Source organism: Talpa europaea (genome assembly GCF_964194135.1).
Source record: "Talpa europaea genome assembly, chromosome: 14".
Taxonomy (NCBI): Eukaryota; Metazoa; Chordata; class Mammalia; order Eulipotyphla; family Talpidae; genus Talpa; species Talpa europaea.
In genome coordinates this window covers 52,953,949-52,980,022 of record NC_140082.1, presented here as the reverse complement: position 1 = coordinate 52,980,022, position 26,074 = coordinate 52,953,949, and the positions used below count along the sequence as shown (strand labels likewise).

Sequence of the window (26,074 nt, the reverse complement as noted above, 5' to 3'; positions counted from 1 at the left end):
CACTGGATCTGAGTCCGGCCAGGCAAGTGTAGATGTTCTGGGAATGAGTCCTGCTCATTAACCCCCCTCTCCTTTTCTGCCTGCAGGCTCTGTGGTCTCCTACACGCTGACTCAGCCACCCTCAGTGTCGGTGTCTCTGGAGCAGACGGCCAGGATGACGTGTCAGGAAAACAACATTGAAGATAAAGTTGCTAACTGGTACCAGCAGAAGCCAGGCCAGGCCCCTCTGCTGGTCATTTATGATAGCACCCGACCCTCAGGGATCCCTCACCGGTTCTCAGGCTCCAACTCGGGGAACATGGCCACCCTGACCATCAGCGGAACCCAGGCCGAGGACGAGGCTGACTATTACTGTGGGGTGTGGGACAGCAGCAGTGATCATCCACAGTGACACAGGGTCATGGAGAAGTGAGACACAACCCCTTCCCTGTTGGGTCACACTCTCCTGCAGCCCCAGAGGGATGAAGACACAGCCATGAGCAGTTCTGACCTGGCCCCAGATCTGAGTCCCCAGGCACCCCCTCCACCAGCCCCCAGGCCGGTCTGCAGTGTGTGTGTCAGGAGTGGATTAAGGCTCAGGGCAGGGTGTCCCGAGCAAGTCTTTGAATTGAAGATACAGCGATGACAGGAAGGACAGAAAGAGGAACATTTCTCTGTTGTGTTAAAACATAAAATGAGTCACTCAAGAAATAGTCACTATATTTGAGCGAGTAACACAAAACTTCACAGTCAGGACACTCCCGCAAGGGAACTGAGGAAAGGCTTTTATAGGGAACAGGCAGAAGCAAAGCGAAGATATGACTTGCTGGGCTAGATGTGAGCAGTGCCGTGATATGGGAGTCTCGTGGGCTCCGGGGCCTCAGATGTTGGTCTGAAACCTGAGGGTACACAGGACGAGGCTCAGGTGCTGACACTGGCTCCTCAGGCTTCACGGCCAAGGCAGCATCATGGACGCCTTGTGTTGTGTGTTTAACAAGTTGTCACGGCCCTTTGATGTCCTTAGCGTGGTGACTGGGAGTATTGGCCAAATGTCCTGATGAATCCCCAGAACCTCCCACCTTCCCCGACCTCTTGAAGCAGCACACTCCAGTGCGCCTCTTAAATTAGAATAGAGAAAACCATTGTAGTGCACACTGGAGAATGAATGTAGGACCTCTAAAGTCTTGATATGCACACACACACACACACACACACACATAACATACCTCCTCCAACACTGCTGGGGGCCCCTGGATACTCTCAGATGTGCCCTCTTGGGAGTCCTTGGTCTGAGAGAAGCTTTTTCCCAGCTGATGCCTCCTCTCTGAGAGACTCAGGGCCAATGATGCCCTGATGCCAGGTCCCAGGCCCCGCCTCCGTCAGGAGGACCCTGCAGGGTCTCCCAGCTGAGTCTCAGTTATAAGCACATATGGCGGTGTCTGCAGTACCTGCCGTATCCTTCCAGCCCATCACCCAAAACCGATGCATGGACCTGCGTGTCAAATGAGCTTAGGAGGCCAAAGAACAGCACAGAGACCACTGCAGAGTCTGGAAAGTTTCCAAAGAGCCCTGATAAGATAGTGTGGGAGGAAACTGCTAGAGGAGTGTAGGGTAACAGGAAATTGTCAGAATTTCCCCCCCCTCCCACCATTGGCATCAAAGATGCACACTTGTGAGCATGCACATGTGCCTGATGGCAGACACCTGGAGTAGGGTGTGGGTGTGCGTACGTGGGCACACATGGGCTGAGAGTTTGGGCATAGAAGGGCGGCGTCACAGGGATGACAGTTGTAGAAGACACAGAAACAGCAGCAAGAACAGAGGAACAGAGACCATGAGCAAACACAGAGAGCCCAGAAAGGGTAAACATTCACCAGTAGAGGGGTTTAGGGGGTTCCTATCTGCCATGTACCTGGTTGCCGCACTACAAATTATATGAAAATCTCAAAGGCTGAAAAAGCCACCGAGGGCTCCAGGACTCTCCTTTACGCATCTTCTTGGGTCATAGAAAACCTGCTCTGTGTCTTGCTGGCAATACAAGGCAGAAGACCCACCCAAGGACAATAGCGTAACCCCCACAGATTTCACCCCCACCCCATCATTAGTGCCTGCTCCCCAGGCAGAGGACAATGGTCCAAAGTCAGTTTGAGAAATCATGAGAATTCGCCTTAACATGTAATAGATTCACCCAAATCAAAGGCTGCTCAGGTGCCACCTGGAAAGTATAAAGGAAAATAGAAATCCCTGTGCCCAGGAAAACAGAATTTCCAGTGTCTCTCAAAAGCACAGGGAGAGGAAATGCAAAGCACCCGGGACCTAACAGGAAATTCACCACACCTGGTGCCCTATCACAATGCCCTGCACAGAGCAGGACATATGAGCTGTAATAAGTGCTACAGTCATTTATTCAGACTGTCCCAGAATGTGCCCAGAAGGTATAATTTGGAGAGCGTATCAGAAGTCATTATTTCGCAAAATTCCACCTTCCTGAGGTCAGGGAGTGAGGGAACCTGCTAGGTGCAGAAAAAAAGACAGCAAATGCAATCAATGACCAGATTATCTTAGATTGGAGGTCGAATTCAGTGTGCGTGTGTAAGGGAGGGGATAGTGAGAGAAGTTTGGGTTGTGTAGGTCGAACAGGTATTTGAAGAAATAATACCTAAAAATATTCAGACTTTGTTGACAACAATAAAGGCACCAAACTAAGAAATTAGGACACCTTCAGCAACAAGGAAATAAAACAACCCAATTATGAGGGAGAAGGGTAATGCTCAGTGAAACTAGAACAGGCCTGGGTCCTATATCAAAGAGTCCACTTCTGCTGTCAAATTGCTCCCAACCCGCCGACTCCTGTATTATGACACCCCCTGTCCTCTTCGTTCCTGATCAACTGATCCGATATCGTAAACTGAAAATGATCCTTCTGTGTTCTGTTCCAAAGCCCCATTCCCGTGGATCCATCCACAAGAAAAAGACCCAGTGAGACACTTGACTGAATATTCAGACACTTGACTGACACTTGACACTACACCCTGGCAACCCCTCAGCACAGGTCACCCCTCCTCACAACTCCATCCCATAGAGATACACTGTGAAATTTCAGGTTGTGCACAGGATCCAGGAAACTAGTGCCTGATTCTACAGAGCCATGTTGACAACTAAGATGGAAACAGCAGACTGTTCTGTAGGACTGGACAGGACCCTGGAGACCATGGGCATCGCCCCCTACTGTGACCCCAGAAAGAGCAGGCAGGGGGTCAAATGATCTCCAGCCACAGAGGATGGTGTGTTGCCTGGGTGCTGGAGACAGGCTCCTGGGAGGACGGTCAGACATTGAGGGAGAGAAGCACATGGCAGCAGGTTCAACCCTGGGGCTGGTGATGTCAGAGACAGAAGGTTCTGTAAGGATAGACAGCTGACACCTTCAGGGCAGGCTCTTGGGGTGACTGGTCAGTTCTAGGACTGCAGTGACAGAGATCCACATACTAGGGGCTGACATGTGAGATGTGTTGACTCAGGTCTGAGGATAATATCGATGAAGGCATTGGCAAGGTTGGTTTTGGTTTGCTTTGTTTGGATTTTTGTGTACTCTGAAGAGAATTTGGTCTGTGCCTTTCTTCAGCAATGGCTACTTTGCTGTGTTTCCTCAGCTTGTAGATTCTGCCCCCTTCTTCCATGGGATCTCCTTGGCAGTGTCTGTCTCCAGATGACCCATATTGTAAGGACCAGGCGAATAGGTTTATCTTGTCAACCCAATTCAATCCACAACCCAATTCCTCCATGGTCAAGTCCTCCCTCTCCTTGAGGACACTGCAGGTGGAGGTTACACCACCAAACTCTTGCGGATCAATAGGGGGGCAGGACTGGTGGCCACAAGGATCCTGACCCTCCACTAAATGACTGTCCATGGCTCCAACCTGCTCTCTTACCTTAACATGGTGACAAACCTCTGACAGGTGATGATGTGACCTCGTCGGCCACCCATCAGCACAAAGAGACAAGTCCATTGTTGTCTCAGTGGAGGAGGGGTCTGGTACAGCTGCTAACTGGATGAGGAGCCCCCAGGACACTGCCATTTTCTTTTCCATCTGCAGGTCCTGGGTCTCCAGCCAGCTCAGCACTGCTGTGCTCACTCATCCCTCAGAGCCTCTGCAGCGCCACGCGCCACTGTGGACCGACTGGGAAGGATCAGAATCAGGTGACTCTGCTACCTGTGCTCCAACTAGCCTCACCTCAGTGATAGCAGCTCACCCTGAGCCTCCTCAGGCCTCATTGCTCACCGGGCTGTGTGATGCCCTCATGCAGGACAGGTTTGCAGATCTATGGGATGAGGGCTCCTCTCTCAGAATGGGGTGGTCACAATAGTAAAGAAATAATACTCGGCATGGAGTCTGGTCAAGCATGAGGCAGATGTGCCCTAGTTCAGCCAGGACACCCCATGCCATGTGTGTTAGGGAACCATGATCCTGCCCATGGGCATAAAGGTCTAGTAAGTAGGACAGGGATCTGAGAGGATATTACTTCTGCTATCTATGCAAAGGGCATTAAATAGGTTAGCCTGTTAATGAGTGTGAGTGTGAATGTGAGTGTGTGTTCTGCCTGTGCAGTTTGATATTACCCTCAAAAAAAAAACATGTCAATGTGTCAAATCCAAAACATTTTATTTCCCTCACTTTACTTATTCCTCTATGCTCAGTATCTATATTTATATTAGGAGATATGTGGATAAGAATTTTAATAGACGAGGAAGAAAAAATTTCTATGTTCTTAACACATGTCTAACCATTGAAAACAATTCATACTTATTAAATCCTTCAGTAGCAATCCCGAGAATAAGTGCACTCATTTCACCCATTTCACAGATGGGGAAGCTGAGACATGGAGTAATGTGCAAATTACTCAAGTCAGAACTAGAAAAGGGACTGAGCCCACAGCAGATTCTCTGTCCCAGCATTCCCATGTGGGAACATAATTGGCCTGTGTGAGGCATGTGGATTTGTATTAGGGAAACAATCCCTTTGGTGTCCTTGTAAATTACTCATAATGTGATATAAGGATCCCTTTCAAGAGAAAGTCATTTTCATAAATCCCATGAACAATCTTAACGTTATATTATGGAATCGATCTAGATGTTGGCTGATCATCAGGAAATGTTACTGCAGTCGATGACTTGTCGTTCTCAACAGAGAGATCTTAGCAGAGTTTCCAAGCTTTTAGGAAAGTCCGATCTCCCAGGACTGTGCTAACAACTGGCCCCACGCTGCACTGAGACCCATAAGCAAAGGTGTGAGGACTGGCCCTGAGGAGCCAGCAGGCCCTGGAGACTCTGAGGGACACATGGAGGGGAGGAGGCATCAGGGGAGGGGCTGTGTGGGGTGCTTGGCTGGAAGCAGGATGGATAGGCTTGAGGCCCATGGCCCTGTCCAGTCTCAGTCACCTCTTTACACACAACTGGGAGGGGCAGCGTGTCAGGGGTGTCTATGCCCAGGGGCACAGGGGCCTCTCAGGGGGCCCAGGTGCAGCATCTCAGCATGTGTCAGTGAGTCACATTGTACATTTTCAGCAGCAGGAGCCTGAGGACAAATACATTAGTTGGGGATATTAGGGAAAGCACACATGTCAACACTATACCTTAGAAAAAATCGGCTCCTGTGCCTACCTGACAGTTCTCCCAAAACCATACCTTTGACGTAGTTGGAAAAGGATCCTCATCCTGAAATATCAGGAAAGGAACCAAAAACATGGAGCCTGACCAAGGTCTCAGGTCCTCATGTCCAACCCACACAGAATCTGTTTTCTACCATGGAGGGAGCAGAAGGAGGGTCCCCACCTCTGGCCACAGACAGACTCAGACTTAACTGCGAATCAGATTCCAGCCCCATGAGCAGCTGAGTGTTCACTGCATAGACACGGGAGGTCAGACACCTGAATACAGAAGTGGGACCCTGACAGGAGGGCCCAGGAGGCCTGGGATGAGGCAAAGAGGAAAACTACATGCCCAGTGCAGGGAGGGCAGGAGAGTGAACAATGGGCTCTGAGGTGGCAATTCTGGCCACCCATTACTTCTTAGGCATTTTGAGAAAATCACAGGAGCAAAGGCTGTCATTGGTTATTCCAAGTGTCTGGTGAGGGGCCCATGTCATGCTCACCCAGGGCCTGGTCTCCATCAGGGTCAGAAGCAGTCATGCTGGTGACTGTCAGCACATGCAGGATGACATTCATCCTGGCCACCAGCGGACGCTGTGGTCCTGGCTTGGAGCCACAAACCAGTTCAGACACTGGGCTGTGCTCAAGTGCACTGGGCATGACTGATGCTCCCTTTGAAGACACCAGCTATAAACACAACTCCCACAATGAAACCCACCTGGACCTACCTCTGACCTCAGAAAATTACCAGCTTGAGCCCTCGGGGCTCAGACAAGACTGAGACACCCACCCTGTGGACTGGAGAGAGACTTGCATTGCCTGCCCCGCCTCCTGGAGCTGCAGGCAGGGAGGATAAGACAGGGGCCTGGAGAGGCCAGTTCAGCTGGGCAGACTCAGGCCAGAGTTCCTGGAAGCCTCCACCATGGCCTGGGTGCCCTTCTATTCATGCCTCTAATGGTCTCCACAGGTCAGAGCAGCCAAGACACTCAGGGGATCCCTTCCCAGTATATCCTGCCAATACACAGTCACTAGGGGCATCTGTCCAATCTCACTCATAATTATTCTTGAATCTTCTGTTCCAGGTCTCTGTGGTGTGCCTGTGCTGACCCGGACCCCTTCTGCATCTGCCTCCTTGGGAGCCTCAGCCAAGCTCACCTGCACCCTGAGCAGGGAGCACAGCTCTTACACATTTCAATAGTTTCAACAACTGCCAGGGAGGGCCCCGCGGTATGTGATGTATGTGAACAGAGATGAAGCCACAAGGGGCAGGGGATCCCTGATCGCTTCTCAGGCTCCAGCTCAGGGGCTGACCGCTACTTGACCATCTCCAACATCCAGCCTGAGGATGAGGCTGAGTATTACTGTGGCGCAGATATAATCTTGGTGGGCAATACGGTTAAGCCACAGTGACACAGACTAAGGGTAAGTGAGGCAAAAAACCTCCCTCCCCCGCCCCCTCTTCCCCACAGAGCTCAGGGTGAGCTACTCCCTGTCCCTCTGCAGGACCCTGAGTTCTCGACTCTTCTCCTTCCATCCCTGTGGCTCTGACCTCCTCCCAGACAGCAGGACAGCGAGGGACCGGGTCATCACTGAGGTCATTTGGACAACACAGCATCTGTGTCCTCCCTCAGGCCTATGGGGTTATGCTGGGAGAGACAAGAAGGATCCTGAACCTGAGAGAGGGTGGGGACAAGGACTATACCCCAGGGCTCACAGTCCTATGCCCACAGCATCAGCTCTGCTCAGAGAAGAGTGTGGAGACTCAGAGTTTCAGTGAATTGTGCGCAGGGAGTGTCCTGCCTCCTGGTCCCCATGGAGAGAGCAGGACTCTGGTCAGGACTGAGTTCAGCAGAAAAAACTGATTCCAAGGGAGGCTGGACACAGAGTTCTGAGCTCCATGGAGGGTCCAGACTAGGGTCCAGTTGGACATCAAAGAGCCTGTGGAAGGTGTGCAGCAGGAAAATAGGGGCACATTGCGGTTTCTAATGGGGTAGATTATCAGCTTGTGATGCTGAAAATGGCTCCACATCCACCCACAGGACTTTATAGGACTAACTAGGACACATCAAGGGAGCCGGCATTAGGGATGAGGGCTAGTGGATACTCTCGGTAAAAATAAAAGCACTCCCCAAAAACAAAAGCCCTGGGCCAGACACCTTAACAAATGAATTCTACCAAACGTTCAGCAGTGAATTAGTGCCTATCCTACACAAACTCTTTCAAAAAATTGAAAAAGAAGGAATACTACCAAATACATTCTACAAAGCCAATATTACACTAATACCAAAACACAACAAAGACTGCACAAAAAAAGAAAATTACAGGCCAATCTCCCTAATGAACACTGATGCAAAAATCCTCAACAAAATCCTTGCCAACAGAATCCAACAATGTATCCATAAAATAATTCACCACGACCATGTAGAATTTATTCCAGGGGCACAAGGATGGTTCAATATCTGAAAATCAATCAATGTAATCCAACACAAAAAGAAGTATAAAATCTATATGATAATATCCATAGATGCTTAGAAAGCATTCAGCAAAGTACAACATCCATTTATGATTAAGGCCCTTGAAATTCTCAGGATACAAAGAACATACCTCAACATCATAAAGGCCATCTATGACAAGCCCACAGCCAATATCATTCTCAATGGTGAAAAGCTGAAAGCATTCCCATTAAGATTTGGAACAAGACAAGGATGTCCACTCTCACCACCTCTTTTCAACACATACTGGAAGTACTAGCCAGAGCAATAAATCAAGAGAAAGACATAGAGGAATCCAAATAGGCAAGGAAGAATTCAAACTATCACTATGTGCAGATGATATGATAATATACATAGAGAACCCCAAAAACTCCACAGAACCCCTAATTCAACTAATCAATCAGTTTAGTAAAGTGGCAGGATACAAAATCAATGCACAAAAATCAGTAGCCTTCCTATACACAAACAATAAATCTGAAGAAGAAGAAATCAAGAAAACCATTCCTTTCATTATTGAAACAAAACAAAATCAAGTATTTGGGAATAAACCTAACAAAAGAGGTAAAGGACCTATACAAAGAAAACTAAAAAACACTGTTGAAAGAAATAGAAGAAGACACAAAGAAATGGAAAGACATCCCCAGTTCATGGATTGGAAGAATAAACATTATTAAAATGGCCATCCTACCAAAAGCAATCTACAGATTCAATGCTATTCCAATTAAAATTTCAAGACATTCTTCAAAGAAATAGAAAAAATTTTGATGAAATTCATATGGAGCCACCAAAAACACCAATAGCCAAAACCCTCCTGAAAAAAAAAGAAGGGAATGGAGGCATCACTCTTCCACATTTCAAACTATACTACAAAGCCATAGTCATCAAAACTGCATGGATTTGGAACAAGAACAGACACACAGACCAATGGAATTGAATAGAAAACCCAGAAATAAACAAACAGATTTATAGTCAACTAATCTTTGACAAAGGAGCAAAGAATATGCCCTGGAGCAAAGAAAGTTTGTTCAATAAATGGTGCTGGGAAAACTGAGTCACTACATGCAAAAGAATGAAGTTTGACTACTACCTAACACCATGCACAAAAACCAACTCAAAATGGATTAAAGAACTAGACATAAGACCTGAAACCATAAAATACATAGAAGGAAATATAGGCGAAACACTACATGATATGCACATCAAAGACACCTTTACAGACTAATCACCCAAAGCAGTAATGTGAAGGCAAAGATAAACAACTGGGACTACATCAAATTAAAGAGTTCTGCACAGTAGAAGAGACAATAACCAAAACAAAGAGAAACGCCACCAACTGGGAGAACATTTTTGCACACAACACTAAAGATAAAGGGCTGATAACAAAAATCTACAAAGAGCTGATGGAACTCAAAAAAAAAAAAAAAAACAAAGAAAATAATCCAGTCAAAAAATGGACAGAAGAGCTAAAAAGAAACTTCTCCAAAGAGGAAATACAAATGGCCAGCAGGCATATGAGAAAGTGTTCAACATCACTTGTAATCAGGGAAATGCAAATCAAAACTACAATGAGATGCCATCTTACACAGTGAGAATGGCACATATTAAAAAAACTAGTATCAACAAATGTTGGCAAAGATGTGGAGAAAAAGGAACTCTTCTGCACTGTTGGTGGGAGTGCAAACTGGTCCAACCACTATGGAGAGCTGTGTGGAGATTCCTCAACCTACTAAAGATAGAGCTTCCATATGATCCAGCAATTCCACTCCTAGGTATTTACCCACAGGACACAGAAACATCAATTCCAAAGAGCACCTGCACCCCTAGGTTTATAGCAGCACAATTTACAATAGCTAAGCTTTAGAAGCGACCCAAATGCCCAAAAATAGATGACTGGATCAAGAAGATGTGGTACATAACACCATGGAATATTACTCAGCATTCAAAAAAGATAAACACATACTATTTGCAGCAACATGGATTGAGCTGGAAGGGATCATGCTCAGCAAAATAAGCTAGCAAGAAAAAGAAAAATACCAGATGGTCTCACTCATAGCAGGAATGTAGAAAACCTAAATAAGAGACCAGGAAAAAGAATAACTATAAGAAAGAAAATATCAAAATCAACAAACAACTATAAACCAGAGACACTCTATGGGGAGTGGGGGGTGAGGAAGGAGGGCTTGGGGTCAAAATAAGGGGGTTGTAATTGTATGGGGAATATAAAAATAAAATTGAAATTGAAAAAAAAAACATTAAAAAAATGAAAAAAAAATTTTTTTAATTCCTGGACAGATGTTCTCCCATCTCTCTTGGGCGGTGTCACCACCGAGTCCCCATGATGGCACTGCACACACAGTTGGCACCATGAAGAGCCATTCCCTGACTCCTGTTCTCCCCAGTGCCACCCTGTGACCTGACAGTCCTTACAGGTGACCTCAGGTGGTCCTGAATGTCCCTCTTCTTAATGGACATGTTCAGATATTCATGGGTGAGTTGAGGCCGCTGTGCCTGATCTTGAAGTAAACAGGGGCCAATTATGGTACAGGAATTTACCCCTGGGTCACGAGCTTATGAATCGGGGAGTCACCACCTGAGATGCTGCCTCTGAATCCTCACCTGAACAGCTGATGCCCCTGAGCCTCCTGCAGCCAGTGCAGAGAGGCCACCAGGGGGAGGAAAGAGCCACATGTGCCAGGGTGTTTCAAACACCCTAGAGGCTGTGACAGGAGGGTTGGACAGCAGAGTAAATGGGAGACATTTTCCTACAGTGTCATCCGTGACAATCATGTGCCCTCTTCAGATTCCATGACCTGATCTGAACTTGTGCAATTGCCAATTTCACTGGCACAGGTTCGGATACAAGAGTAATTTCCCCCCCAAACACACACAAGCCCATTCCAGCTAATATGAAGCCACTGTCCTCACCCCGGCCTTCTCTGTGGTCACAGAGGCTCCACGCTCCCTTTGCTCCCCAACTCTTCTGTCCTGCCAGACAAAATCATCCGTCTTCTGGAGGAGAGCCTGGCACCCATGGTTGCCCATAATCTTTTTCCCTTGTTTATAAGTTGAGATATTTATTACTTAATACCTTTCCCAAGCAATTAAATACACTTAAATCCAGTGAACATTCATTTCAGCTGTTCTTAGAGTTTGCACAGAGGCTCCAAGCATTTGCTGGGAGCACATGACATCTATCTGATCTGACACAACTGGGGATATTGAGGCTCAGCCCCTATCACCAACCTCAGGCAACCTGGAGGAAAATTTAAAAACATCAATGACTCCATATGAGCTGTTCAAGGGAGGAAGCATATTCCATTTCTGTTTTTGGGTATTGCACCCAGGGTGGCCCAACTAAGCCTTATGAATGCACCTACAGATGAGGATCAGAAAACACAGACTCCACACTGAGCTTTGCTTGGGAAGGGGCTGCCTGCAGAGAGGACAGGACAGAACAAGGGGAGGAGATTCAACCAGACCATGAGGCAGCAGAGAAAGAGGATCCCTAAGATGAGGTGGGGACTCTAGAAATCACCCCTCTCTCCCTAAGTCTCTGGGGGCTGAGTCTTCTCTGAAACCACAAAGTTCCCCAAGCTGGAGCCTGGGCCCTGGCTGATTTGCATACCCAGCTGATTTTATCTCCAGCAAGGGGATAAGACAGGCCTGGGGGGAACCTGCCCAGGCTCACCTCAGGGAGCAGGATCATGGACCCCACCATGGCCTACATCCCTCTCCTTCTGGGCCTCCTGGCTCATTGCACAGATACCTACCCAGGCTCATTGCACCCCAGGTCCATGCTGAGGGATGAGCCTGTCTTTAACTCTGTGCTCAGTGGGGCTGCCTGGGGGGACCAGAATCCCATGATTCTTCTTAGGCGGGGCCTGGTATGGGAAGACCCCCGCTGTGCTCACTGCCTGGTGTGAGCCTGAGGGCCTGTGCCTGCTAACAGAAGTGGTGGGGAATTTAATCCTTTCTCATAAATGTCATACACATCCAGGCTCATAGGACACTGAGGATGAGACTGAGGGAATTGCACTGAGGGCATCCAGATATCACTGCATGTGAATCAGGCCAGTCAAGCGGAGATTCTGGGAATGGCCCTGAATATTAACCCCCGTCTCCTTTTCTCCCTCACAGGCCTTGTGGTCTCCTACGAGCTGACTCAGCCACCCTCAGTGTCGGTGTCTCTGGGAGATACGGCCAGGATGACGGGTCAGGGAGACAACATGGATAAGGAATATGCTTACTGGTACCAGCAGAAGCCAGGCCAGGCCCCTGTGCAGGTCATGTATGAGGATAACAAGCGGCCCTCAGGGATCCCTGACCGGTTCTCTGGCTCCAGCTCGGGAAACACGGCCACCCTGACCATCAGCGGTGCCCAGGCCCAGGACGAGGCTGACTATTACTGTCATGTGTGGGATAGAAGCAGTGATCATCCACAGTGACACGGGGCCATGGGGAAGTGAGACACAAACACCGTCCCCATCTGGTCACACTCTCCTCCAGCCCCAGGGGGATGGAGACACAGCCATGAGCATCTCTGACCCAGGCCCCAGATCTGAGTCCACAGGCTCCCCCTCCACCAGCCCCCAGGCCGGTCTGCAGTGTGTGTGTCAGGAGTGGATTAGGGCTCAGGTCAGGCTGTCCCAAGCAAGCCTTTGAATTGAAGATACAGCGATGACATGAAGGACAGAGAGAAGAACATTTCTCTGTGGTGTTAAAACATAAAATGAGTCATTCAAGGAATAGCCACAACTTTTGAGAAACACTGTATTTGAATGATCAACACAAAGCTTCAAACAGTCAGGACACTCCCCGCAAGGGAACTGAGGAAAGGCTTTATAGGGAAGAGGCAGAAAAAAGGCAAAGTCATGATTTGCTGGCCTCGATGTGAGTGGTGCCGTGACAGGGAGACCTGTGGCCATTGTGATTGTGTGTCCTCGGGTTTTGGTCTGAAACCTGAGGGTACACCGGATGAGGCTCAGGTGCTGACACTGTCCCCTCAGGCTTCACGCCGAGGCAGCCTCATGGACGCCTTGTGCTGTGCGTTTAACACGTTGTCACGGTCATTGATGTCCTTCTGGTGGTGACTGGGAGTATTGGCCAAACGTCCTGATGAATCCCCAGAACCTCCCACCTGACCTGGCCTCTTGAAGTGCCAACTCCAGTGCGCCTCTGAAAACAGACAATAATAAACCAGAGACATCCTGCAGGGGAGGAGGAGGGAGAGGCGTGAGAGGGAGGGAGGGAGGAGCACTGGGACTGAGGTGATGGTGCACGGGTGCATTGGGGAAGGAAACTCTATGGGGACTACACCTGAGGCGGGGGGAAGCAAATATTGTTTTAAAAATGTAAAAAAAAGGACAAATGTTAAAATAAAAAAAGATACACAAATAAAGAATAGAGAAAACCATTGTAGTGGACACTGGAGAATGAGTGTAGGACCCCTTAGGACTTGAAATGCGCACACACACACACACACACACACACACACACACAGCACCTCCTTCAGCACTGCTGGGAGCCCCTGGTCACTCACACCAGAGCGCTCATGGAAGTCCAGGGTCTGAGGGAAGCTTTTTCCCAGATGAAGCCTCCTCTCTGAGAGGCTCAGGGGCAATGATGCCCTCATGTAACATGGGGAGCATCAGTCACCCTGAGCTAAATTGGGTGACAGTCATCACAATTGTCAATGATGTCCTCATTTCACACTCCATGGCCTGTGGTCTGAGGCTTATAGAATTGGCACTGAGGATGAGGCTGAAGGAAGGGGGAACCATTGGGACAGAGACAACCACTGGATCCGATCCAGGCCAGGCAAGCGAAGGTGCTCTAGGAATGGGTGCAGCACTTTTATGCCCCCTCTCCTTTTCTCCCTTGCAGGCTCGTGGTCTCCTATGAGCTGACACAGTCACACTCAGGGTTGGTGTCTCTGGGACAGACGGCCAGGATGACGTGTTAGGAAGACAACATTGGAAGTAAATATGCTAACTGGTACCAAGAATCAGGCCAGGCCCCTGTGACTGTCATTTTTGAGGATAACAACCAGCCCTCAGTGATCTCTGACTGGTTCTCAGGCTCCAACTCGAGCAACGCAGCTACCCTGACCATCAGTGGGACCCAGTCCGAGGATGAGGCTGACTGTGCTATCAGGAGTGGGATCCTGGTGACTTGACCTCACAGTGACACAAGTTTATGGGGGAACTGAGACCCACATACTGTCTGGGTCACACTGTCCTCCAGCCAGTTCAGACCCTGGTCCCAGATCTGAGGTCCCCTGGCTCGCGTCCACACGGCCCCAGGCCAACTGTGCAGCCTGTGTGCAAGGAGTGGATTTAGGCTCAGGGCCAGTCTGGCCCTTGCAGGACTAGAATGGAAGAAAAAGGGATGAGAAAAAGAAAGAGAGAGGAACATTTTTGAGAAAAATCATTTGAACAATAAGCACCAAATTTAAACCGTTAGGAAATCCCCAGAACAAAATGAGGAAATACTTTTATGGGGAAGAGGCAGAAGCAAAGCGAGGATGTGCTGGATGGCCTAGATGCGAGCGGTGCCTGACAAGGGAGACCTGTGGCTACAGGTGATTGTTTGTCCTCAAGTTTTGATCAGAAACCTGAGGTGGCTCAGGACCAGGCTCAGGTGCTGACACTGGCTCCTCAGGCTTCAAGGCCACAGGAGCCTCATGGACGCCTTGTGCTGTGAATTTAACAAGTTGTCATGGTTCTTAGAGTGGTGCCTGGGAGCTGTTGGCTAAATATTCTGAGTAAATCCCCAGGAACCTCGGCTTAATTGACTTGCTAAAGTCCCTCGTTCCCGTGTCTCCTCTGACATTAAGAAAACAGGAACAATTGCAGTGGACACTGGAGAATGACTGAACTCTCCTAGATCCTGATACACACGCACACACACGCGCACACACACACACAGGAACACACACAAACACAAGCACATACACATGCACCCCCCACCACTGTTGCTGGGGGCCCCTGGCTGCTCACAGATGTGCCCTCTTGGGCGTCCATAGTCTGAGAGAAGCTCTTTCCCAAGCTGATGCCTCCTTTCTGAGAAACTTGGGGCCAATGACGCCCTGATGCCAGGTCCCAGGCCCCGCCTCTGTCAGGAGGTCCCTGCATCATCTCCCAGCTGAGTCTCAGTTATAACCACGTATGGGGGGGTGTCCCATGCCTGGCAGGTTCACTGGGATTCAGGCAGACAGAAGAGATAGAGGAGCCCTGGATAAGTTTGATAGGCCTTTAAATAGGAAGGAAGGAACTGAGCACTGGCAGACCAGCAGGCAGCGTGACAGTGGGGCTGGGAGTCAGGCAGCCACTGAGTCCAAGCACCACATAAATCTCCATACTCTCCTGGTTCTCCTCTCAGTTTCCATCTCAGTCTCATCTCAACTCATCTCAGCCTGGGGATCATGATCTCCCCTGGGCATCAGCACTTGTAGGTAGGGCGCCCATGTTCTTGCTTCTTGGCCTGGGTGTCCACAATTATAGGCATATGGGACCCGTGCTCAAGCCTCTCAGTCTGGGTGACATTTCATGCCCCGTGCCCATGCACCCAAGTGCTTTTCCCACCAACAGGTTATCACATGTGGGCGATGAGACCCAGGAGGAAAGCAAGGCCACAGGTGATAGCCACAGAGGCTGGCTGTGGGAGGCGGGACAATGTCTGGCTTAACTCCATTTTCCTGCATCACGTCATGGGTAGTACATCTTCCTTCCAGAAAGATCACCTAAAACCCGATTGCAGTGGATACCGGCGAATGAACCGAAAATATCTCAGGTCCTGATACACACAGCATGACAAAAATCAACTCAAAATGGATGAAAGAAATGGACATAACACCTGGAACCATAAAGTATATCGAAGAAGATACAAGTAAAACACTACAAGACGTACATCTCAATAACATCTTTAATGACTCATCACCAAAAACGAAAGTCAAGGAAAAGATAAACACCTGGGATTACATCAAACTGAAAAGCTTCTGTACAGCAAAAGAGACATGAACCAAAACAGAGGGACACCCCACTGATTGGGAAAAATCTTTGCACTCCTTTCAGCTGATAAGGAAAGGATAGCAAAGATATACCTAGAACCCATAGGACTCGACAAAACAAAATAAACAATCCAGTCAAGAAATGAGCAGAGGAACTTAAAAGACATTTCTCCAATATCTCACTAGAGTATCTAAAATGAAAAAATAAATATCAGTACTAACTGCTGACAAAAATATGGTGGGGGTGTAATTGCTTTTGCTAGCTTAGAAGACATCATGGGCTCCCTTACTGTATCTTCTCAGCATTCACCCTCCAAGGCACCCACCCTGACGGTTTCACACCAGCAAACATCCACAACTTGAAGACTTGCTTTGGGTGCTAGAACTTGTTTTGTCAGTACAAGGGATAGTCTGAAAGAGTTTGGTAGTTAACACTCCCTGGTAGATGACTTAAAAAATAATAGATGGGAGTTAATAGATCAATACCCCTACTGTTCACCCCTCAGTTGGGATAACTTTAAATTTTTTCTGCACACCACTCCGAGTTTCATAGTTGGTTGTTTTGGTTTTTTTTTTTTTTTGATTTATTTATTTATGCATACAAGAGCTGGGGTACAGGCAAAAAAAGAAAAATAAATAAATAAATAAATAAATAAATAAATAAATAAATAAATGAAAGACATTTCTCCAAAGAGGAAACGTAAATGGCCAAGAGGCATATGAAAAAATGTTCAACATCCCTATAATCAGGGAACTGCAGATCAAAACCACACTGAGATACCACCTTACACCAGTAAGAATGGCACATATCAAAAATACCAGCACAACAAATGTTGGCAAGGATGTGGTGAAAAAGGAACTATCCTACATGCTGCTCTACTTGTGCTTTCAGAGCTGAGGACAGTCTCTCCTTAATGTCTGCTGGGGTGTCTGCCTTTCAAATTCAGTGACTGATGGTGGGGCTTTGGCATGCCTTTCAGTCTAATGTAAATAAAAGGTGAACCACAAATGTAATCCAAATATTCCAGTTTATGCATTTAAAAGATAGAGAACCAGGTAGAAGTAGTTCATATTAATTTTAACTAAAATGCTCAAAAAATGTTTTAGTTTCATATGTATTCAATATTAATGTACTGAATTTATGTTATTTTATACTTAGTCTCTTAAATGTGGAGGGTATTTCAGAACCACAGCACATCTCTCCCAGGATTGCCCACATTTTATGCTCCACAGCCCCTGTGTCTTGAGGTGACCACAGGAGGACCAAGCCGGGGGGAGGGTACGTTTTCTTGAGTCAACTGTCCCTGCAGACACAGGGTCCCTTGAAGCAGAGGCCTCAGTAGGGTCAATGACAGCTCCACTCTCCACGCAAACCACGATCCTGAGGCCACCCAGCAATGAGGGAATTGTTATAACGTGTGTCCACACTAATCCCGCTCTCAAAGACAAGACAATCAATACAATGATAATGTTAACACTGAGTGTCAGCATCAAACACTTGTATTATGAGTCAGCATAAGGAATGACAAGTGTCCTGTTAACTACATATACTGTGGTATAATAATCCCTTTCAGTGAGAAGGTCACTCCCAGGTATCTCATGACAAACTGAGGCATGGAGTGATGTGAAACTTACTCGGGTCAGAAAGGGAAGACAGGCTGAGCCCACAGGTGATTCTCTGCTCCAGAATTCCCATATGGGAACATAATTGGGCCTGTATGAGGCATGTGGACTTGTACTAGCCTCACAATCCCTTTAGTGTCCTTGTAAATTACTTGGGTTGTGGAAGAAGAATCCCTTTCAGAGGGAAGGTCATTTCCATAAACCCCACGACAAATCATAAAGTTATATTTTGGAATAGATCTAGGTGGTGGCTGATCATCAGGAAATGTTACCAAAGTCAAATGACTTGTCCTCTCCACAGACAGATCATTGACTCGTTCCCAAGCTCAGGTCACTTTAGGAAAGTCCGTTCTACTGGATGGTGCTAACAAATGGCCACACGCTGCAATGAGACCCAGAACTGAAGGTGTGTGGACTGGCCCTGAGGAGCCAGCAGCCCCTAGAGACTCTGAGGGACACGTGGAGGGGAGGAGGCGTCAGGGGAGGGGCTGTGTGGGGTGTTCGGCTGGGAGCAGGATGGACGGGCCTGATGCCCTGACCCTGTCCAGTCTCAGTCACCTCTTCACACACAACTGGGAGGGGCAGCGTGTCAGGAGTGTTTATGCCCAGGGGCACAGGGGCCTCTCAGGGGTTCCAGGAGCAGCGTCTCAGCATGTGTCAGTGAGTCACATTGCACATTTTCAGCAGCAGGAGCCTGAGGACAAATATATTTGTTCAGGACATGAGGGGAAAGTGCACTTCTCAGACTGTACATTAAAAAGAAATGACTTCTATTCCCCCTGACAGTTCTAACACCTGGCCTGGACCCATTTGGAAGGGGATCCTCACACTATTTTGAGCAGAAAAGAGCCTGACACGAAGAGACTGACCAGGTATCTTGTGTTCCCATGTCCTTCCCATACAGGGTCTGTGCTGTCTGCACATAGGGAACAGAAAGACACTCCCCACCTCTGTGCACAGACAGACTCACAATTGACAGGGAATCAGATTCCAGCCCTGTGAGCATCTGAGTGTTCACTGTACAGACGCAGGGAGGACAGACTCCTGAATACAGAAGCTGGGTCCTGACAGGAGGGGCAAGTAGTGCTGGGATGAGGAAAAGAGGAAGACCTGGGGCCAGTGAGGGTCAGGGCAGGAGGGTGAATAATGGGATCGGAGGTTAGGAATTCAAACCTCTAACCCACTCCTATTGTCTTGGTTATTTTGAGAAAATCACTTACTGTCTCCCTCTTTCCCCATTAAGACACAGGAGCAGAGGCTGCAGTGGGTTATTCTGAGTGTCTGGTGAGGGGCCCATGTCACACTCACCCAGGGCCTGGTCTCCATCAGGGTCAGAAGCAGTCATGCTGGTGACTGTCAGCACATGCAGGATGACATTCATCCTGGGCACCAGGGGGTGCTGTGGTCCTGGTTTTGGGCCACAAACCAGTCCAGACGCTGGGCTGTGCTCCAGTGCATTGGGCATGACTGATGCTCCCTTTGAAGACACCTCAGTTGTAAAATCAACTGCCACAACGACCCACACCTACCCTTCCTCTGACCTCAGGAAATCACCAGCTTGAGGCCCTTAGGCTCAGGGTTCAGACAAGACTGAGACACACACCCTGGGGACTGGAGAGAGATTTGCATTGGCTGTCCCGCCTCCTGGAGCTGCAGGCAGGGAGGATAAGACAGGAGCCTGGAGAGGCCAGTGCAGCAGGACAGCCTCAGGCCAGAACTCCTGGAAACCTCCACCAAGGCCTGGGTGTCCTTCTACCCCCCTGCCCCTCATGGTCTCCACAGGTCAGAGGAGCCCAGACACTCAGGGGCCCCCCTCCCCGGTATATCCTGCTAATACACAGTCATGAGGGGCATCTGTCCAATCTCATTCACCATCATTCTTGAATCTTCTGTTCCAGGTCTCTGTGCTGTGCCTGTGCTGACCCAGGCCCCTTCTGCATCTGCCTCCCAGGGAGCCTCAGGCAAGCTCACCTGCACCCTGAGCAGGGAGCACAGCAGCTATAGAATCAAATGGTTTCAACAGCTGCCAGGGTGGGCCCCGCGGTATGTGATGTATTTGAAGAGTGATGGAAGCTACGGCAAGGGGCAGAGAATCCCCAATCGTTTCTCAGGCTCCAGCTCAGGGGCTGACAGCTACTTGACCATCTCCAACATCCAGCCTGAGGACAAGGCTGAGTTTTACTGTGGCACAGGCTATACTATTGGTGAGCAATAAGGTTAAGCCGCAGTGACACAGCCAAAGGGGAAGTGAGGCCAAAACCTCCCTCCCCCGCCCCCTCTTCCCCACAGGGCTCAGGGTGAGCTACTCCCCATCCCTCTGCAGGACCCTGAGATCTTGACTCTTCTTACATCCCTGTGGCTCTGACCACTTCCCAGATAGTAGGGCACAGAGGGACACTAGTCATCATTAAGACCATTTGGCCAATACAGCATCTGTGTCCTCCCTCAGGCCTGTGGGGTGATGCTGAGATAGACAGGAAGGATCCTGACCCTGAGAGAGGGTGGGGATAATGACCTTACACCAGGGCTCTAGCCCTGTGCAAACCGCATGGTCTCTGATCAGAGAAGAGTGTGGAGTCTTGGAATTTCAGCGAATTGTCTGCAGGGAGTGTCCTGGCTCCTGGTCCCCATGGCGGGAGCAGGACTCCTGTCAGGATTGAGGTTCAGCAGAAAACATCTGACTCCGAGGGAGGCTGGACAGAGAGTTCTGAGCTCCATGGAGGGTCTGGACAAGTGTCCAGTTGGGCATCAAAGAGCCTGTGAGAAGGTGTGCAGCAGGAAAATAGGGGCACATTGGGGTTTCTAATGGGGTAGATTATCAGCTTGTGATGCTGAAAATGGCTCCACACCCGCCCACAGGACTTTATAGGACTGACCAGGACACATCAAGAGAGCCGGCATTAGGGATGAGGGAGAGTGGATGCTCACGATGAAATGTAGACCCACCATGTCTCAACCTTGTGGGGGACACATCTCAAATGTTCTTGAATGGGTGGAGAGCAGGTGACTGGACATGCTGATTCTCCACAGCAGACATAGTGACTAAGAGTCCCTGTTCCCAACCCTGAACTTAGCTGGGTCAGAGGGCATCAGGCCAGACTCCTGTTGACTGTCTCACAAGGTTAGAGCTCCGAGGGTGTCTGGTAGCTGCCTGAGCCTGGGTGACTCCTAAGTGGGCAGAAGAAGAAGGGGTGCTGGGGAGGTGAGGTCAGGGAGCAGGGGAGCAGGACCCAAGATGGACATCAGGGCTCAGTCCTGCAGGGAGCCCTGACACCAGGACCGCAGAGTCATGGTGCAAAGAGAATCTCCCCCCTCCCCACTCCAGTGACCAGTTATTCTGACTGAAATTTTATAGTCACTGTGTCCCAAACAAGGTCTCCATGCACCCCTCCAGTGGGGGTTTCCTGCAGTCCTTCCACTGTGGGAGAGGGAGTCAGAGGACTGCAGGGACATGTGTCACACTCCACGTCCATCACACACATCCAGGCCACCTGGGGTTTATGGGTGATAATTTGGAATAAAGTGACTCAGGAACCTCCTATAGACGAGCGGGCAGATGTAGACTTGATGATGAGAATGTAAATGGGAGGCAGATGAAGGTCATTCTCTGTCCTGTTAATGGTGCCCAAGCAGGGAGGGAGCTGCCACTGCCAACCCCAGGTCAGATGGGGACCAAGTGCCCATGAGACACGATTCTCATGGTCAAGGTTATGACAGGGGCAGGGGCAGGAGTAGAGACCACAGGCAGCTCTTGTCCTGGGAAGGTGACTGCTGAGCAGTGTGGAGCACAGGGGTCCTTGCAGGACTTGTCCCAAAACTTAAATTGAAGATGCTCCATTCAGGCATGTGTGCACCTGGCTTCGGCTCTGCAAGTCTGGATTAAAACATGAAGACGAGGACCTGAACCTGCCGCACTGAGGCCACAGAGTGAGCACAGGAACCAAGGAGAAAACAGAGACAAGGATTGAGCTCTGGAGACCTGTGATCAGACTGACTTTGAGCCTGGGATTCAAAGTGCAGTGGCCAACCATGTCCAGGGCGGGCAGGAGGACTGAGTGGCCAGGAGGCTACAAGCCCCCCAATCCCCGGATATATTTGATATTGCCTTTCTCTGAGACCTTGCAGGTGTTCTCTCGTGTTCCCTCTGTGGCCTCACAGGTCTCCCTCGTAGTGTCGTCCTTCTCTGAGTGATGCCACCCTCATAGCACTGACCACACCTCTAGGCCAAGTTGCACACTTATGGAGGCATGTCACACCCCTACTCCAGGTGCCCACAATCAGGCAGACATGCCCCTAGGCCATGCGCCCAAAAGCCTTCTGTGCCGACCGGATCAAGGCCACAGATGAGAGCCACAGAGGCTAGTGGCCTGAGAAGCCTGAAATTCATTTACCCTACAAAAGTAATCACACCATCTGGATGCCATTGGACCTGCTGCTGATTAGCATTTGACCCTGATCCCCAGCCAGTGCCAGGGAGTCCAGGAATTTGAAAATATAATCCAGGGTCACCGGCGGTACCATCGTGCAGTCTCTTACAACATTGCTGATAACAGTGTAGCTGGTGCCTCCCTGGATCCCACCCTTCACACTAGAGACCCAGAAGGCAAGTCCCTCCTGAGGGCTCTGACATCTGTGGAAATGACCAGGATGGTTGGGAGCCAAGGAACAACCATCACAGGAGTCACACATGACAGACAAGGAGGTCTGGCCCTGATAACAACCTCCTGTATGCTAGCAAATTCACACAATCTCCCATGTACTAGCTAGTAGTGGACACCAGAGCCTGTGCTCCCCCACATCCCAGAGGCTGAGACACTGCACCCCTTCAGCCTGTGTATGTGCTGTGCCCCAACAACCAAGTATTCAGCAGGGAGCACAGCATCCAGCTCCCACACCTTTACCACAGCAGCCTCCAGCCTCCAGAGCTGGCTCCTACAGACCAGTTGGCCCAGCCCACGTACCACATAGCACCAGGGTGAGAGTCTCCAGTCACACTACAATACCCAACCTTGGTCCATGCCACACCACAACCCACAGCACCAGGGAGGCAGTGCCAGTGCTGCAGCCACCCCTTCCACAGGCCCAGTGGCCCCACAGCACTTGCAGCAAACCTACCAGTGAGTGGCTCACACCAAAACAGCAAGCCTCCCTTGAGACCCTGCAGCTGGCAACTGGCACTGCACATGGCTGCACACTGTGGGCACCATGCAGCAGGCAATCTAGACTCACAAGGCACATCCTGCAGCTACACCAGGCAGCCATGGGCCACATGTGCACCCGCAGCACCAACCCCTGAACACACCTGAGTGGGGGCTGAACACACCTGAGTGGGGGTCAAATCCTAGTGCCAGTGTCTGGGAGGAATAATAGCCCTAACCACAGTCCACCACAATACAGTACCAGGGGGCACCTCCATGAAGGGGCTCACTCAGCACACAACTTGGGGTACAAGGAACCACTCTCCAGAAGGACACTCATCCCAGCACATGACTAACCCTCAGAACAAACAGGTAGTGATGGTCCAGGAAATCACAGAGCACCAGGAAGATGGGGGACAGAAGAACATGACCCTTATGAGAGAGCAAATCATAGTAAGGAGATCTATCTGTGGGAAATGTGCAAAGAGCTATACGTTCATGATGGGCTCACCAAGGTCAGTCATTAAGGAAATGCAATTCAGACCAAACTTAGGTACCACTTTAACGCCAAGCGTGGTCAATGAAAACAGATAATAACTAGTGATGACACGAATTTGGAAGAACTGAAGCCCTCAAACAGCAGAATGGAAAAAGGTAGAGCCACTTTGGTAAACAGTCTGGAAATTGCCTCAATGACTAATTCTAAAGGTAACATGTGATCTAAAAACTCTGTTCACAGCATACACCCCAAAAAAGTGAAAACATATACCCACAGAAAACTTTTACAAAAGTGTTTCCTGTACACAGGGACTACACCTGAGAGGGAAGAGCATGTGTTGCACAAACAGAAAGAATGATGTCAAATTATATGCATATAAACTGTTTGTTGCAGGATTAGTGTTCCAAATAGCCAAATGGTGGAAACACCTCAAATCTGTCAATGAATGAATGAATCAACGACCAGGATGTGTCCATAGCACAGAATATTCTTCAGCCATGAAGTGGAATGAAATCCTGCTCCATGCTCCAGAGGGACTGAAGCCAGGAGATGCTGTGCAGTGACAGGAGTCAGCATTAAGGCCACACACCACACGGCTCCACTTGTTAAATCCCTGAATAGAGAAATATAAAGAAAGACAGAGAAACTTATCGCAGTTGCTTACTGTGGTGTTTGGAGGCAGGAACTGGAGAATGGGGTTCATTTAGTGTTAAAATTATGTAAAATTTATTGTACTGATAATAGCACTATGGTAAAGATACCAAAATCTACTGCATTATATTGACTTTCATGGTTAAAGCAATGTATTTGAATTATATCTCAAAATAAGTGACATAGATACAAAAGGTGGAATGTATTTCATTCAAGTCTAATAAAATTTCACAGCTGTGAAAAATTTAAAAAACTTTCCCACAAGAAAGATAAATCCCACTTCTGACATTTTGTTTCAAAAGTCACCTTTTCTTTCTTCAAATACTGTTCTATAAAGTTATGGAGTCTCCTCACCACTGTGTGATCTCAAGTGATGCCAACCTCTCAGGGTGCCTGATCCAGTCTCCAGTGAAACATCTTCCTGGCCCCTGAGTAACACTGCACCCCAGGCATCATTGTTCATGTCGGTGTGGCCAGTACAAAGAGGGGGGCAGGTGACCACAGATGACCACCAATTCAATGAGATCCAGATTCTTCTTATTTTCTGGTTCATCCAACCCACTGTGGAGACTTTCCTTCTTATTTTGTTAACATAAGATTTCAGAGTGGCTGCTACAGCTCCAGCTATACATCCTTATTCAAGAAAAAACTACTATATAAGTCCAGTATATCTTTAATTCACAGAAAAGCTTCATTGAAAAGAATCCCATTCAAATGACACTTACAACACTTCAGCCAGAACTGGTCCACATGGCTGACCAGACTGAAGGGACCTGAAAGAGTGTCCAGGTTTGAAATAGATGAGACAACACACAGGAGATCAGTGAGAACCGTCTGCTATTTCTGAAAACCAGCTGTGTTGTTGCTCTGCTCCATTCACACTATGGGAGCACTAAGAGCAGGGACAGTGCCATGTTCATGTCTTAGACCCCAGAAGGAATGTGTGCAAGATTGAAGTGGTGTCACTAATATTTCCTGGACAGATGTTCTCCTGTCTATCGTGGGTGCAGTCACCACCAAGGCCCCATGATGGCACTGCACACACAGCTGGCACCATGAAGAGCCACTCCCAGACTCCTGTTCTCCCCAATGCCACCCTCTGACCTGACAGTCCTTACCCTAGGTTGGGTCCTGAACGTCCCTCTTCTTAATGGACATGCTCAGATAATCACAGGTGAGCTGAGGGCACTATACCTGATCTTGAGGTAAACAGGGGCCACATATGGAACAGGAATTCACCCCTGGGTCAGGAGCCCATGGATCAGGGAGTCACCACCTGAGATGCAGCCTCCGAATCCTAACCTGAACAGCTAATGCCCCTGAGCCTCCTGCAGCCAGTGCAGAGTGGCCACCAGGGTGCAGGGAAGAGCCACATGTGTCAGGGTGTTTTAAGCACCCTAGAGGTTGTGACAGGAGGGTTGGACACCAGAGTAATGGGTGACATTTTCCTGCAGTGTCATCCTTGACAATCATGTGTCCTCTTCAGGTTCCATGACCTGATCTGAACTTTAGAATTTCCAATTTCACTGGCACAGGTACAGACACAACAGTAATTTCCCTCCCCCGCCAAACACACACAAGCCCAGTCCAGCTAATATGAAGCCACTGTCCTCACCCCTGACTTCTATGTGGTCACAGAGGCCCCACACTCCTTTGCTCGCAAACCCTCCTGTCCTGCCAGACAAAATCATCCGTCTCCTGGAGGAGAGCCTGCACCCCATGGTTGCCCTTAATCTTTTCCCCTTGTTTATAAATTGAGGCATCAATTAATTAATACTTTTCCCAAGCAATTAAATATTCTTAACTTGAGTGAACATTCATTTCAGCTGTTCTTAGAGTTTGCACAGAGTCTCCAAGCATTTGCTGGGAGCACATGACATCTATCTGACCTGAGAACACTCTGGGGATATTGAGGCACAGCCCCTATCACCTGCCTCAGGCAACCTGGAGGAAAATTTAAAATCATCAATGACTCCATATGAGCTGTTCCAGGGAGGATGCACATTCCATTTCTACATTCAGGTATTGCACCTGGCAT

At 48.8% G+C, this 26,074-nt stretch overlaps 1 protein-coding gene across 1 annotated transcript in view; it reads left to right on the top strand.

The window, feature by feature from the left end:
• Positions 1-26,074, top strand: part of LOC311184407 (immunoglobulin lambda-1 light chain-like) — a gene marked incomplete at its 5' end in the record, with an annotated part of 180,919 nt that overhangs the window by 22,487 nt on the left and 132,358 nt on the right. The gene's annotated exons all lie outside the window — the stretch shown is intronic.